Source organism: Bombina bombina, chromosome 3, assembly GCF_027579735.1.
Source record: "Bombina bombina isolate aBomBom1 chromosome 3, aBomBom1.pri, whole genome shotgun sequence".
NCBI classification, from domain to species: Eukaryota; Metazoa; Chordata; class Amphibia; order Anura; family Bombinatoridae; genus Bombina; species Bombina bombina.
Genome location: NC_069501.1, coordinates 636,054,447 through 636,067,051, shown reverse-complemented (window position 1 = coordinate 636,067,051; position 12,605 = coordinate 636,054,447). Strand labels below are relative to the sequence as shown.

General features: G+C 43.1%; 1 protein-coding gene across 1 annotated transcript in view; it reads right to left on the bottom strand.

The window, feature by feature from the left end:
* INTS2 (integrator complex subunit 2) overlaps nt 1-12,605 on the bottom strand; it is a 187,617-nt gene that overhangs the window by 93,149 nt on the left and 81,863 nt on the right. The window lies entirely within an intron of this gene.

Below are 12,605 nucleotides of genomic sequence, written 5' to 3'. Positions count from 1 at the left end.
AAAAGATAACTACATAAAATCATATTATTCCCACTCACTGCAGATAATCAAGGCATTTCCATATCTTGAGTTTATGCAGCACTCCCTAATGAGAAAATCCCTTTAACAAGGAACCTTCAATTTCCAGAGGCTACAAGACTATTACTTCCTATCCCCTTACAGCAAACAGAGCTATCCAGTTAAATGGACATTACACCATTAAAGGAACATGAAGCCTTTTATTTCATAATTTAGATAGAGAACACCATTTTAAACATCTTTACTTATATATTTTGCTTCCTTCTCTTAGTATCTTTTGTTGTAGAAACAGCAATGCAAATGGGTACATATGCAGCCACCAATCAGCAGCTCCTGAGCCTATCTAGATATGCTTTTCAACAAAGAATAACAAGAGAATGAAACAAATAAGATGATAGAAATAAATCGGAAAGTTGTTTAAAATTGAGTGCTTTCTCTGAATCACAAAATAATTTTTTGGGGGGTTTCATGTCCTTTTAATATAAACAACAATATCAAGGTTATCCTGATACTTCTATTCTTTAATATGTAGATTTAGTTCCAAAATCCAATAATTTTTCTTTTCTTTGTTTTTTAAAAGGTCTAACACATGCATAACTGCTTGACACATTAGAGCTTGTTTATATTTGGAAAAAAGAAAAAACAATACGAAGTTCCAGCACTGTATCTACATAAAAAATAGCAAGGAAAAAACAAGAATTTATGCTTACCTGATAAATGTATTTATTTCCAGATATGGTGAGTCCACGGCTTGAGTAATTACTGTTGGGAATATCACTCCTGGCCAGCAAGAGGAGGCAAAGAGCAACACCATTAAACTGCTAAGTATCACTCCCTTACCCACAACCCCCAGTCATTCGACCGAAGGGAAATGGAGAAAAAAACATAATTTATGCTTACCTGATAAATTTATTTCTCTTGTAGTGTGTTCAGTCCACGGGTCATCCATTACTTATGGGATATATTCTCCTTCCCAACAGGAAGTTGCAAGAGGATCACCCAAGCAGAGCTGCTATATAGCTCCTCCCCTCACATGTCATATCCAGTCATTCGACCGAAACAAGACGAGAAAGGAGAAACTATAAGGTGCAGTGGTGACTGGAGTTATAATTTTAAAATTTAGAACCTGCCTGAAAAAGACAGGGCGGGCCGTGGACTGAACACACTACAAGAGAAATAAATTTATCAGGTAAGCATAAATTATGTTTTCTCTTGTTAAGTGTGTTCAGTCCACGGGTCATCCATTACTTATGGGATACCAATACCAAAGCTAAGTACACGGATGATGGGAGGGACAAGGCAGGAACATTAAACAGAAGGAACCACTGCCTGTAGAACCTTTCTCCCAAAACCAGCCTCCAAAGAAGCGAAAGTGTCAAATTTGTAAAATTTGGAAAAAGTATGAAGTGAAGACCAAGTTGCAGCCTTGCAAATCTGTTCAACAGAGGCCTCATTCTTAAAGGCCCAGGTGGAAGCCACAGCTCTGGTGGAATGAGCTGTAATTCTTTCAGGAGGCTGCTGTCCAGCAGTCTCATAGGCTAAACATATTATGCTACGAAGCCAAAAAGAGAGAGAGGTAGCCGAAGCCTTTTGACCTCTCCTCTGTCCAGAGTAAACGACAAACAGAGAAGAAGTTTGTCTAAAATCTTTAGTTGCCTTTAAGTAGAACTTCAGAGCACGGACCACGTCTAGATTATGCAAAAGACGTTCCTTCTTTGAAGAAGGATTAGGACATAATGATGGAACAACAATCTCTTGATTGATATTCCTGTTAGAAACAACCTTAGGTAAAAACCCAGGTTTAGTACGCAGAACTACCTTGTCTGAATGAAAGATCAGATAAGGAGAATCACAATGTAAGGCAGATAACTCAGAGACTCTTCGAGCCGAGGAAATAGCCATCAAAAACAAAACTTTCCAAGATAAAAGCTTAATATCAACGGAATGAAGGGGTTCAAACGGAACACCCTGAAGAACTTTAAGAACCAAGTTTAAGCTCCACGGAGGAGCAACAGCTTTAAACACAGGCTTAATTCTAGCCAAAGCCTGACAAAAGGCCTGGACGTCTGGATGCTCTGCCAGACGTTTGTGTAAAAGAATAGACAGAGCTGAAATCTGTCCCTTTAGCGAACTAGCGGATAAACCCTTTTCTAAACCCTCTTGTAGAAAAGCTAATATCCTAGGAATCCTAACCTTACTCCATGAGTAACTCTTGGATTCGCACCAATATAAATATTTACGCCATATCTTATGGTAAATTTTTCTTGTCACAGGTTTCCGAGCCTGTATTAATGTATCAATAACCGAATCCGAAAACCCACGCTTTGATAGAATCAAGCGTTCAATTTCCAGGCAGTCAGCCTCAGAGAAATTAGGTTTGGATGGTTGAAAGGACCCTGAATTAGAAGGTCCTGCCTCAGAGGAAGAGACCATGGTGGACAGGACGACATGTCCACTAGGTCTGCATACCAGGTCCTGCGTGGCCACGCAGGCGCTATTAGAATTACCGATGCCCTCTCCTGTTTGATCCTGGCAATCAGCCGAGGTAGCAACGGAAATGGTGGAAACACATAAGCTATGTTGAAAACCCAAGGGGCTGCTAATGCATCTACCAGCACCGCTCCCGGGTCCCTGGACCTGGATCCGTAACAAGGAAGCTTCGCGTTCCGGCGAGATGCCATGAGATCCAGATCCGATTTGCCCCAACACCGAATCAGTTGAGCAAATACCTCCGGGTGAAGTTCCCACTCTCCCGGATGAAAGGTCTGGCGACTTAGGAAATCCGCCTCCCAGTTCTCTACGCCTGGGATGTGAATCGCTGACAGGTGGCAAGAGTGAGACTCTGCCCAGCGAATTATCTTCGAGACTTCCAACATCGCTAGGGAACTCCTGGTTCCCCCTTGATGATTGATGTAAGCCACAGTCGTGATATTGTCCGACTGAAATCTGATGAACCTCAGCTTTGCTAACTGAGGCCAAGCTAGAAGAGCATTGAATATTGCTCTTAATTCTAGAATGTTTATTGGGAGGAGTTTCTCCTCCTGAGTCCACGATCCCTGAGCCTTCAGGGAATTCCAGACTGCTCCCCAGCCTAGAAGGCTGGCATCCGTTGTTACAATCGTCCAATCTGGCCTGCGAAAGGTCATTCCTTTGGACAGATGAAATGGTGACAACCACCAGAGAAGCGAATCTCTGGTCTCCTGGTCCAGATTTAGCAAAGGGGACAGATCTGAGTAATCCCCGTTCCATTGACTGATCATGCATAGTTGCAGCGGTCTGAGATGCAGGCGCGCAAATGGCACTATGTCCATTGCCGCAACCATTAAGCCGATTACCTCCATGCACTGAGCTACTGATGGGCTTGGAATGGAATGAAGGACACCGTCAGGTAAATCTTCATCTCTACAGAATCTATAAGAGTCCCTAGAAAAGGAACCCTTGTGAGTGGTAACAGAGAACTCTTTTCCACGTTCACTTTCCACCCATGCGACCTCAGAAATGCTAGAACTATCTCTGTATGAGACTTTGCATTCTGAAAACTTGACGCTTGTATCAGAATGTCGTCTAGGTACGGAGCCACCGCTATGCCTCGTGGTCTTCGTACCGCCAGAAGTGAGCCCAGAACCTTCGTAAAAATTCTCGGGGCCGTGGCTAACCCGAAGGGAAGAGCCACAAACTGGTAATACCTGTCTAGAAAGGCAAACCTCAGGTACAGATAATGATCTTTGTGAATCGGTATATGAAGGTAAGCATCCTTTAAGTCCACCGTGGTCATATATTGACCCTCTTGGATCATGGGTAGGATGGTTCGAATGGTTTCCATCTTGAACGATGGTACCCTTAGGAATTTGTTTAAGATCTTTAAGTCCAAGATTGGTCTGAAGGTTCCCTCTTTTTTGGGAACCACAAATAGATTTGAGTAAAATCCTTGTCCCTGTTCCGATCGCGGAACTGAGTGGATCACCCCCATGATTAAGAGGTCTTGTACACATTGTAGAAATGCCTCTCTCTTTACTAGGTTTGTCGATAACCTCGAAAGATGGAACCTCCCTTGTGGAGGAGAGGATTTGAAATCCAGAAGGTATCCCTGAGATATAATCTTTAACGTCCAGGGATCCTGCACATCTCTTGCCCAAGCCTGGGCAAAGAGAGAAAGTCTGCCCCCACTAAATCCGTCTCTGGATAGGGGGCCCTGACTTCATGCTGTCTTAGGGGCGGGAGTAGGCTTTCTGGCCTGCTTGCCCTTGTTCCATGACTGGTTGCCTTTCCAACCTTGTCTGTAACGAGCAGTAGTTCCTTCCTGTTTTGGAGCGGAGGAAGTCGATGCTGCTCCTGCCTTGAAGGGAGGAAATTTCGTGCCTTGAAGGGCACGAAAATTAGACTGTTTGGCCTTTGGTTTGGCCCTGTCCTGAGGAAGGGCGTGGCCCTTACCTCCCGTAATGTCAGCAATAATTTCCTTCAAGCCAGGCCCGAATAAGGTCTGCCCTTTGAAAGGAATGTTAAGTAGTTTAGACTTGGAAATTACATCCGCTGACCAGGATTTAAGCCAGAGCGCTCTGCGCGCCTGTATGGCGAATCCAGAATTTTTAGCCGTAAGTTTGGTTAGATGTACTACGGCATCTGAAACAAACGCATTAGCTTGCTTAAGGGTTCTAACTTTGCTCAAGGCCTCATCCAACGGCTCTGTGCGAATCGCCTCTTCCAGAGACTCAAACCAGAATGCCGCTGCAGCCGTGACAGGCGCAATGCATGCAAGAGGCTGCAATATAAAACCCTGTTGAACAAACATTTTCTTAAGATAACCCTCTAATTTTTTATCCATTGGATCTGAGAAAGCACAGCTATCCTCCACCGGGATAGTGGTACGCTTGGCTAACGTAGAAACTGCTCCCTCCACCTTAGGGACCGTCTGCCATAAGTCTCGTGTGGTGGCGTCTATAGGGAACATTTTTCTAAATATCGGGGGAGGGGAAAAAGGCACACCGGGTCTATCCCACTCCTTACTTATAATTTCTGTAAGTCTTTTTGGTATAGGAAAAACTTCAGTACACACCGGTACCGCATAGTATCTATCCAACCTACACAATTTCTCTGGAATTGCCACCGTGTCGCAATCATTCAGATCCGCTAATACCTCCCCTAGTAACACACGGAGGTTCTCAAGCTTAAATTTAAAATTTGAAATTTCTGAATCCGGTCTCCCCGGATCAGAACCGTCACCGACAGAATGAAGCTCACCGTCCTCATGTTCTGCAAATTGTGACGCAGTATCAGACATGGCTCTCGTGTCATCAGCGCGCTCTGTCCTTAACCCAGAGCTATCGCGTTTGCCCCTTAATTCGGGCATATTATATAATACTTCTTTCATAACATTAGCCATATCATGTAAAGTGATTTGTAAGGGCCTAGATGTACTAGGTGTCTCAATCCTACGCATCTCCCGAGCGGGAGACGCAGGTACTGACACGTGAGGAGAGTTAGGCGGCATAACTTCCCCCTCGTTGTCTGGTGATAGCTTCTTTATCGGTACAGATTGACTTTTATTCAAAGCAATATCAATACAATTGGTACACATCGTTCTATTGGGCTCCACATTGGCTTTTGAACATGATGAACAAACAGTTTCCTCTGAATCAGACATGTTTAAAACAGACTTAGCAATGAAAACTAACAAGCTTGGAAATCACTTTCAATAAGTTTTACAAGCAATATAAAAAACGCTGCAGCGCTTCAAAAATACAGATATAATTAAACAATTCTTAACAAGAAGTGTATTATTAGCAGAGGATTGCACCCATTAGCAAAAGGATGATTAACCCCTCAATACCCAAAACGGATAAAACAGATATCAATTAAGATTTAACGCTTTTAATCACAGTCAGCACACTGTCACAGATCTGCTGTGACTGATTACCTTCCTCACAAATGAAATTTGCAGACCCCTGAGCTCTCTAGAGACGTCCTGGATCAAGGAGGAAGAAGCAGAAAGACTGTGCAATAATTTTAACTGCGCAACAAGGCGCTAAAACAAGGGCCCTCCCACTCCAATCACAACAGTGGGAGCCCTGATATAACTGTTTCCATGCAGAAAAATATGTTAGCCATGTGGAAAAAATCATGCCCAAAGCACCTCACAAAAACGAATAACATGCCAGTAAACGTTTTATTAAAAAACAACATTTTTCAATGTCATGCAAAGCTATCACTAAGCCTGCTACCAGTCGCTACCACTGCAGATAAGGCTTAAGTATTATTTCAGTTTTAACAGTATTTTCTCAGTCAAATTCTAGTCCCTAGAATATAACTCGACTGCGCATACATTTATCAGCCTGATACCAGTTGCTACTACTGCATTTAAGGCTGTACTTACATCATACGGTAACAGCAGTATTTTCTTAGTCAATTCCATTCCCAGAAAATAAAGTACTGCACATACCTCATTTGCGGAGGACCCCGCATGCTATTCCCAGTTTCTGAAGTTACCCCACTCCTCAGAATGTTGAGAACAGCCAGTGGATCTTAGTTACGCCTGCTAAGATCATAGATAAAAAACGCAGGCAGTTTCTTCTTCCAAATACTGCCTGAGATAGAAAAACAGCACACTCCGGTGCCATTTAAAATAACAAATTTTTGATTGAAGAATAGTTAAGTAAAAACTCCAGCTCCTCTCGCGACCTCCTTCTTAGTTGAGGGTTGCAAGAGAATGACTGGGTATGACATGTGAGGGGAGGAGCTATATAGCAGCTCTGCTTGGGTGATCCTCTTGCAACTTCCTGTTGGGAAGGAGAATATATCCCATAAGTAATGGATGACCCGTGGACTGAACACACTTAACAAGAGAAAAGAGTAACACAAGGTATAGAGGTGCCTGAGGTTATAGTCAAAAGAACAACTGTCTTAAAATAAAGGGTGGGGCCGTGGACTCACCATATCCGAAAAGAAATACATTTATCAGGTAAGCATACATTTTGCTTTTCGGAAAGAAATACATTTATCAGGTAAGCATAAATTTTGCTTTTCTTTCCTAAGATATGGTGAGTCAACGGCTTGAGTAATTACTGTTGGGAACCAATACACAAGCTAGAGGACATGGATAAATAGGGAGAGACAAGATAGGCAGTCCTAAACAGAAGGCACCACGGCTTGAAGAACCTTTCTCCCAAAAGAAGCCTCAGCCTAGGCAAAAAGTCACATTTGTAAAATTTGGAAAAAGTATGTAGAGAAAACAAAGTTGCAGCCTTGCAAATTTGTTCCACAGAAGCTTAATTTTTGAAAGCCCAAGAAGAGGAAACAGCCTAATTCTTGTGGAATGAAAAGTAATTCTCTCAGGAGGCTGCTGTCCAGCAGTCTCATAAGCCAAACGAATTATACTTCGTAACCAAAAATAGTAGTAGCAGTAGCTTTCTGACCTTTACGTTTCCAAGAGAAACAGATAAAGAGGGCAGAGGACTGGCGAAAATCCTTTGTCGCCTGTAAGTAGAATTTAAGAGCACGTACAACATCCAAATTGTGTAACAAACATTCTTTACGGTAACAGCAGTATTTTCTTAGTCAATTCCATTCCCAGAAAATAAAGTACTGCACATACCTCATTTGCGGAGGACCCCGCATGCTATTCCCAGTTTCTGAAGTTACCCCACTCCTCAGAATGTTGAGAACAGCCAGTGGATCTTAGTTACGCCTGCTAAGATCATAGATAAAAAACGCAGGCAGTTTCTTCTTCCAAATACTGCCTGAGATAGAAAAACAGCACACTCCGGTGCCATTTAAAATAACAAATTTTTGATTGAAGAATAGTTAAGTAAAAACTCCAGCTCCTCTCGCGACCTCCTTCTTAGTTGAGGGTTGCAAGAGAATGACTGGGTATGACATGTGAGGGGAGGAGCTATATAGCAGCTCTGCTTGGGTGATCCTCTTGCAACTTCCTGTTGGGAAGGAGAATATATCCCATAAGTAATGGATGACCCGTGGACTGAACACACTTAACAAGAGAAAAGAGTAACACAAGGTATAGAGGTGCCTGAGGTTATAGTCAAAAGAACAACTGTCTTAAAATAAAGGGTGGGGCCGTGGACTCACCATATCCGAAAAGAAATACATTTATCAGGTAAGCATACATTTTGCTTTTCGGAAAGAAATACATTTATCAGGTAAGCATAAATTTTGCTTTTCTTTCCTAAGATATGGTGAGTCAACGGCTTGAGTAATTACTGTTGGGAACCAATACACAAGCTAGAGGACATGGATAAATAGGGAGAGACAAGATAGGCAGTCCTAAACAGAAGGCACCACGGCTTGAAGAACCTTTCTCCCAAAAGAAGCCTCAGCCTAGGCAAAAAGTCACATTTGTAAAATTTGGAAAAAGTATGTAGAGAAAACAAAGTTGCAGCCTTGCAAATTTGTTCCACAGAAGCTTAATTTTTGAAAGCCCAAGAAGAGGAAACAGCCTAATTCTTGTGGAATGAAAAGTAATTCTCTCAGGAGGCTGCTGTCCAGCAGTCTCATAAGCCAAACGAATTATACTTCGTAACCAAAAATAGTAGTAGCAGTAGCTTTCTGACCTTTACGTTTCCAAGAGAAACAGATAAAGAGGGCAGAGGACTGGCGAAAATCCTTTGTCGCCTGTAAGTAGAATTTAAGAGCACGTACAACATCCAAATTGTGTAACAAACATTCTTTAGAAGAAGGATTAGGACACAGAGAGGGAACAACAATTTCCTGATTGATACTTCTATTAGAAACAACCTTAGGAAGGAAACGTAACTTAGTACGAAGAACCACCTTATCGGCATGAAAAATAAGAGAAGGGAAATCACACTGCAGAGCTGAGCGTTACGAGACTCTTCGAGCAGAAGAGATAGCAACAAGAAACACAACCTTCCAAGATAACAACTTAATGTCTATGGAATGCAACAGCTCAAACGGAGCCAGCTGTAAAACTTTAAGAACAAGGTTAAGGCTCCAAGGAGGAGCAACAGACTTAAAGACAGGCCAGACAAAAAGATTGCACATCTGGCAAATCCGCCAAATGTTTATGTAATAAAACTGATAAAGCAGAAATCTGACCCTTCAGGGTACCGACTGACAATCCCTTCTCCAGGCCTTCCTGAAGAAAAGATAAAATTCTAGGAATTCTAATTCTACTCCAAGAGGAGCCCTTGAATTCACACCAATAAAGATATTTACGCCATATCTTATGGTAAATCTTTCTAGTAACAGGCTTGCAAGCCTGAATCATGGTCTCAATGACCAATTAAGAAAAACCATGCTTAGACAGAATTAAGCGTTCAATCTCCAAGCAGTCAGCTTCAGAGAAACGAGATTTGGATGAAGGAAGGGACCCTGAATCAGGAGGTCCTTCCTCAGAGGTAGTCTCCAAGGTGGGAGAGATAACATCTCCACTAGGTCTGCAAACCAGATCCTGCGAGGACATGCAGGGGCTATTAGAATCACCAACACCCTCTACTGTTTGATTACGAGCAATGACTCGTGGAATGAGAGCAAACGGAGGAAACAGGTATGCCAACCTGAAAACCCAAGGAACTGCCAGAGCATCTATCAGAAAAGCCTGCCTGCGGATGGCTTGCCCTTGAACCGTACCTTGGAAGCTTGGCGTTCTGACAGGACACCATCAGATCTAACTCCGGCACCCCCCATTTGAGGACTAAGCTGGAAAACGCCTCCAGATGGAGTTCCCATTCCCTGGGATGAACAAAGTCTGTCTGCTCAGAAAATCCACTTCCCAGTTGTCTACTCCTGGAATGTGGATGGCAGATAGACAGCAATGGTGGGTCTCTGCCCACTGAAGAATCCCAGTAACCTCCTTCATGGCTAATGAACTCCGAGATTTATGTAAGCCACAGAGGTTATGTTGTCTGACTGGAACCTGATAAACTGGGCTGAGGACAACTGAGCCAAGCCAATAGAGCATTGTAAATCGCCCTCAAGATGTTGATGGGAAGAGCAGACTCCTCCCGAGTCCAAAGGCCCTGAGCTTTTAACGAGTTCCAGACTGCTCCCCAGCCCGGCAGGCTGGCGTCCCTGGTCACGATCACCCAGGAAGGTCTCCGAAAGCATGTGCTTTGAGACAGATGTTCCTAAGAAATCCACCATGGAAGAGAGTCCCTTGACGACTGATCTAACTCTATTCTTAGAGATAGATCCGCATGGTCGCCATTCCATTGTCTGAGCATGCACAACTGGAGAGCTCTCAAATGGAATCGAGCAAAAGGAATGATGTCCATGGAAGCCACCATCAGACAGATTACCTCCATATATTGAGCCACTGAAGGATGAGCAGTAGCCTGAAGAGAGACAAATCTTCATCAATGGAGAATCTATTATGGTCCCTAAGAACGCTACTCTTGTAGCAGGGGAAAGGGAGCTTTTTTCCAAATTTACATTCCATCCGTGGGAACGAAGAAACGACAACAATATCTCTGTGTGAAATTTTGCTTGTTGAAAAGAAGGCACCTGAACCAATATGTCGTCCATGTAGGATGCCACAGAAATTCCACGAGAATGGATCACTGCCAAAAGAGCCCCCAGAACCTTTGAAAAAATTCTGGGAGCCGTGGCTAGACCAAATAGAAGGGCCACGAACTGGAAATGTTTGTCCAGAAAGGCACATCTCAAGAATCTGTGATGGTTCCTGTGAATAGGAACATGAAGATACGCATCCTTTAGGTCTATGGTTGTCATGAACTGACCCTCTTGTACTACAGGAAGAATGAAGCGTATAGTCTTCATCTTGAAGGATGGAACTTTGAGAAACTTGTTTAGACACTTCAAGTCTAGAATGGGACGGAAAGTTTCCTCTTTTTTGGGAACCACAAATAGGTTGGAGTAGAACCCAAGACCCTGTTCCTGCACTGGAACTATCACTCCCAGGGAGGAAATATGTTTTATACATTTCAAGAACGCCTCTCTCTTTATCTGGTCTGCAGATAATCTTGAGAGAAGGAATCTGCCTCTGGGAGGAAAAGTCTTGAATTCCAATTTGTAACCCTGGGATACTATGTCCACATTCCAGGGATCTGGGACATCTCGTATCCAGGCTTGAGAGAACTGAGAAAGTCTGCCCCCACCTGATCCGATCCCGGAACGAGGGCAAACCCTTCATGCTGATTTGTTTGTTAATTGTTTCCCCTTGTTCCAAGACTGATTGGGTTTCCAAGAAGACCTGGATTGTTCCTGCTTGCCAGAATATGGGAAAGGCTTTCTTCTGAAGTTATGAAAGGAACGAAAATTACTCTGACGTTCTTTAGGCCTATTCTTCTTATCTTGAGGTAGAAAAGACCCTTTTCCACCCGTAATATCCGAGATAATTTCTGCCAAACCGGGTCCAAACAAGGTTTTGCCCTTATAAGGAATCGGCAGAAGCTTGACTTTAGAGAAAACGTCCGCAGACCAGGATTTCAACCATAACGCCCTGCGGGCTAGGACAGCGAAACTAGAAGTTTTAGCTCCTAGTCTAACAACCTGTAAAATGGCAATTGCAATAAAGGAATTGGCCAACTTAAGAGCTTTAATCCTATCCTGAATTTCATCCAAGGATGTCTCTACTTGAAGAGAATCAGACAAGGCGTCGAACCAATAAGATGCAGCACTAGTCACAGTGGCAATACACACCACCGCAGGTTGCCTTTGGAGACCTTGATGAACATAAATCTTTTTCAAATAAGCCTCCAGCTTCTTGTCCATCGGATCCCTAAAAGAGCAGCTATCCTCAATAGGAATAGTGGCTCTCTTAGCCGGAGTGGAAATGGCCCCTTCAACTTTGGGTACAGTATACCAAGGGTCTTTTAATGGAGTCCTCGACAGGAAACATTTTCTTAAAAATGGGAAACGGGAAAAAGATACCCCTGGTTTTTCCCATTCCTGTGAGATAATCTCCCTAGCACGGTCCGGCACAGGAAAAACCTCCAAAGTGGAAGGTTCATCAAAGAAACTATTAAGTTAACTAGATTTCTTAGGAGTGACGACGACAGGAGTATCGGAGTCATCTAAAGTAGCTAAAACCTCCTGTAACAATACACAAATTTGTTCAAGCTTAAATCTGAAGCATACCACCCCAGTCTCAAAAGAAGGAATTATACTGTCCGAATCTCAGATTTCACCCTCAGAAAGTCCCGATGTATCTTCCTCATCAGACTTATGAGAAAGGGCAACTTGGGAAGCAGAACTGAGGACAGGCACCTTACAGTCTGAATTTCTAGATTTCCTCTTGCATTTTCCCTGTAATCTGGGAATGGCAGCTAATGCCACAGATACCGCTGAAGATACATGGGCAGCATGTTCTGCTTTTAAATAAACTCCACTAGGAGTTATAGAGGAACCGCAGGGCACTGCATGTGACACCACTGAGGCTTGGGACGTAGCAGGAGAAAGCTGAGGTATTATTTTAACAGCATCATCCAGAGAGACATTAGGCTAAAAAATGTTACCTTTATTTTGCAAGGTTTTCTTGACACATGAAGAACAAAAATGCATAGGAGCTGCAATTTGTACATCTAAACATAATAAGCATGAATTCATGAGAGCAGGCTCTTGCTCCATATCAGACATGTTGTCACAGTAAATAAACC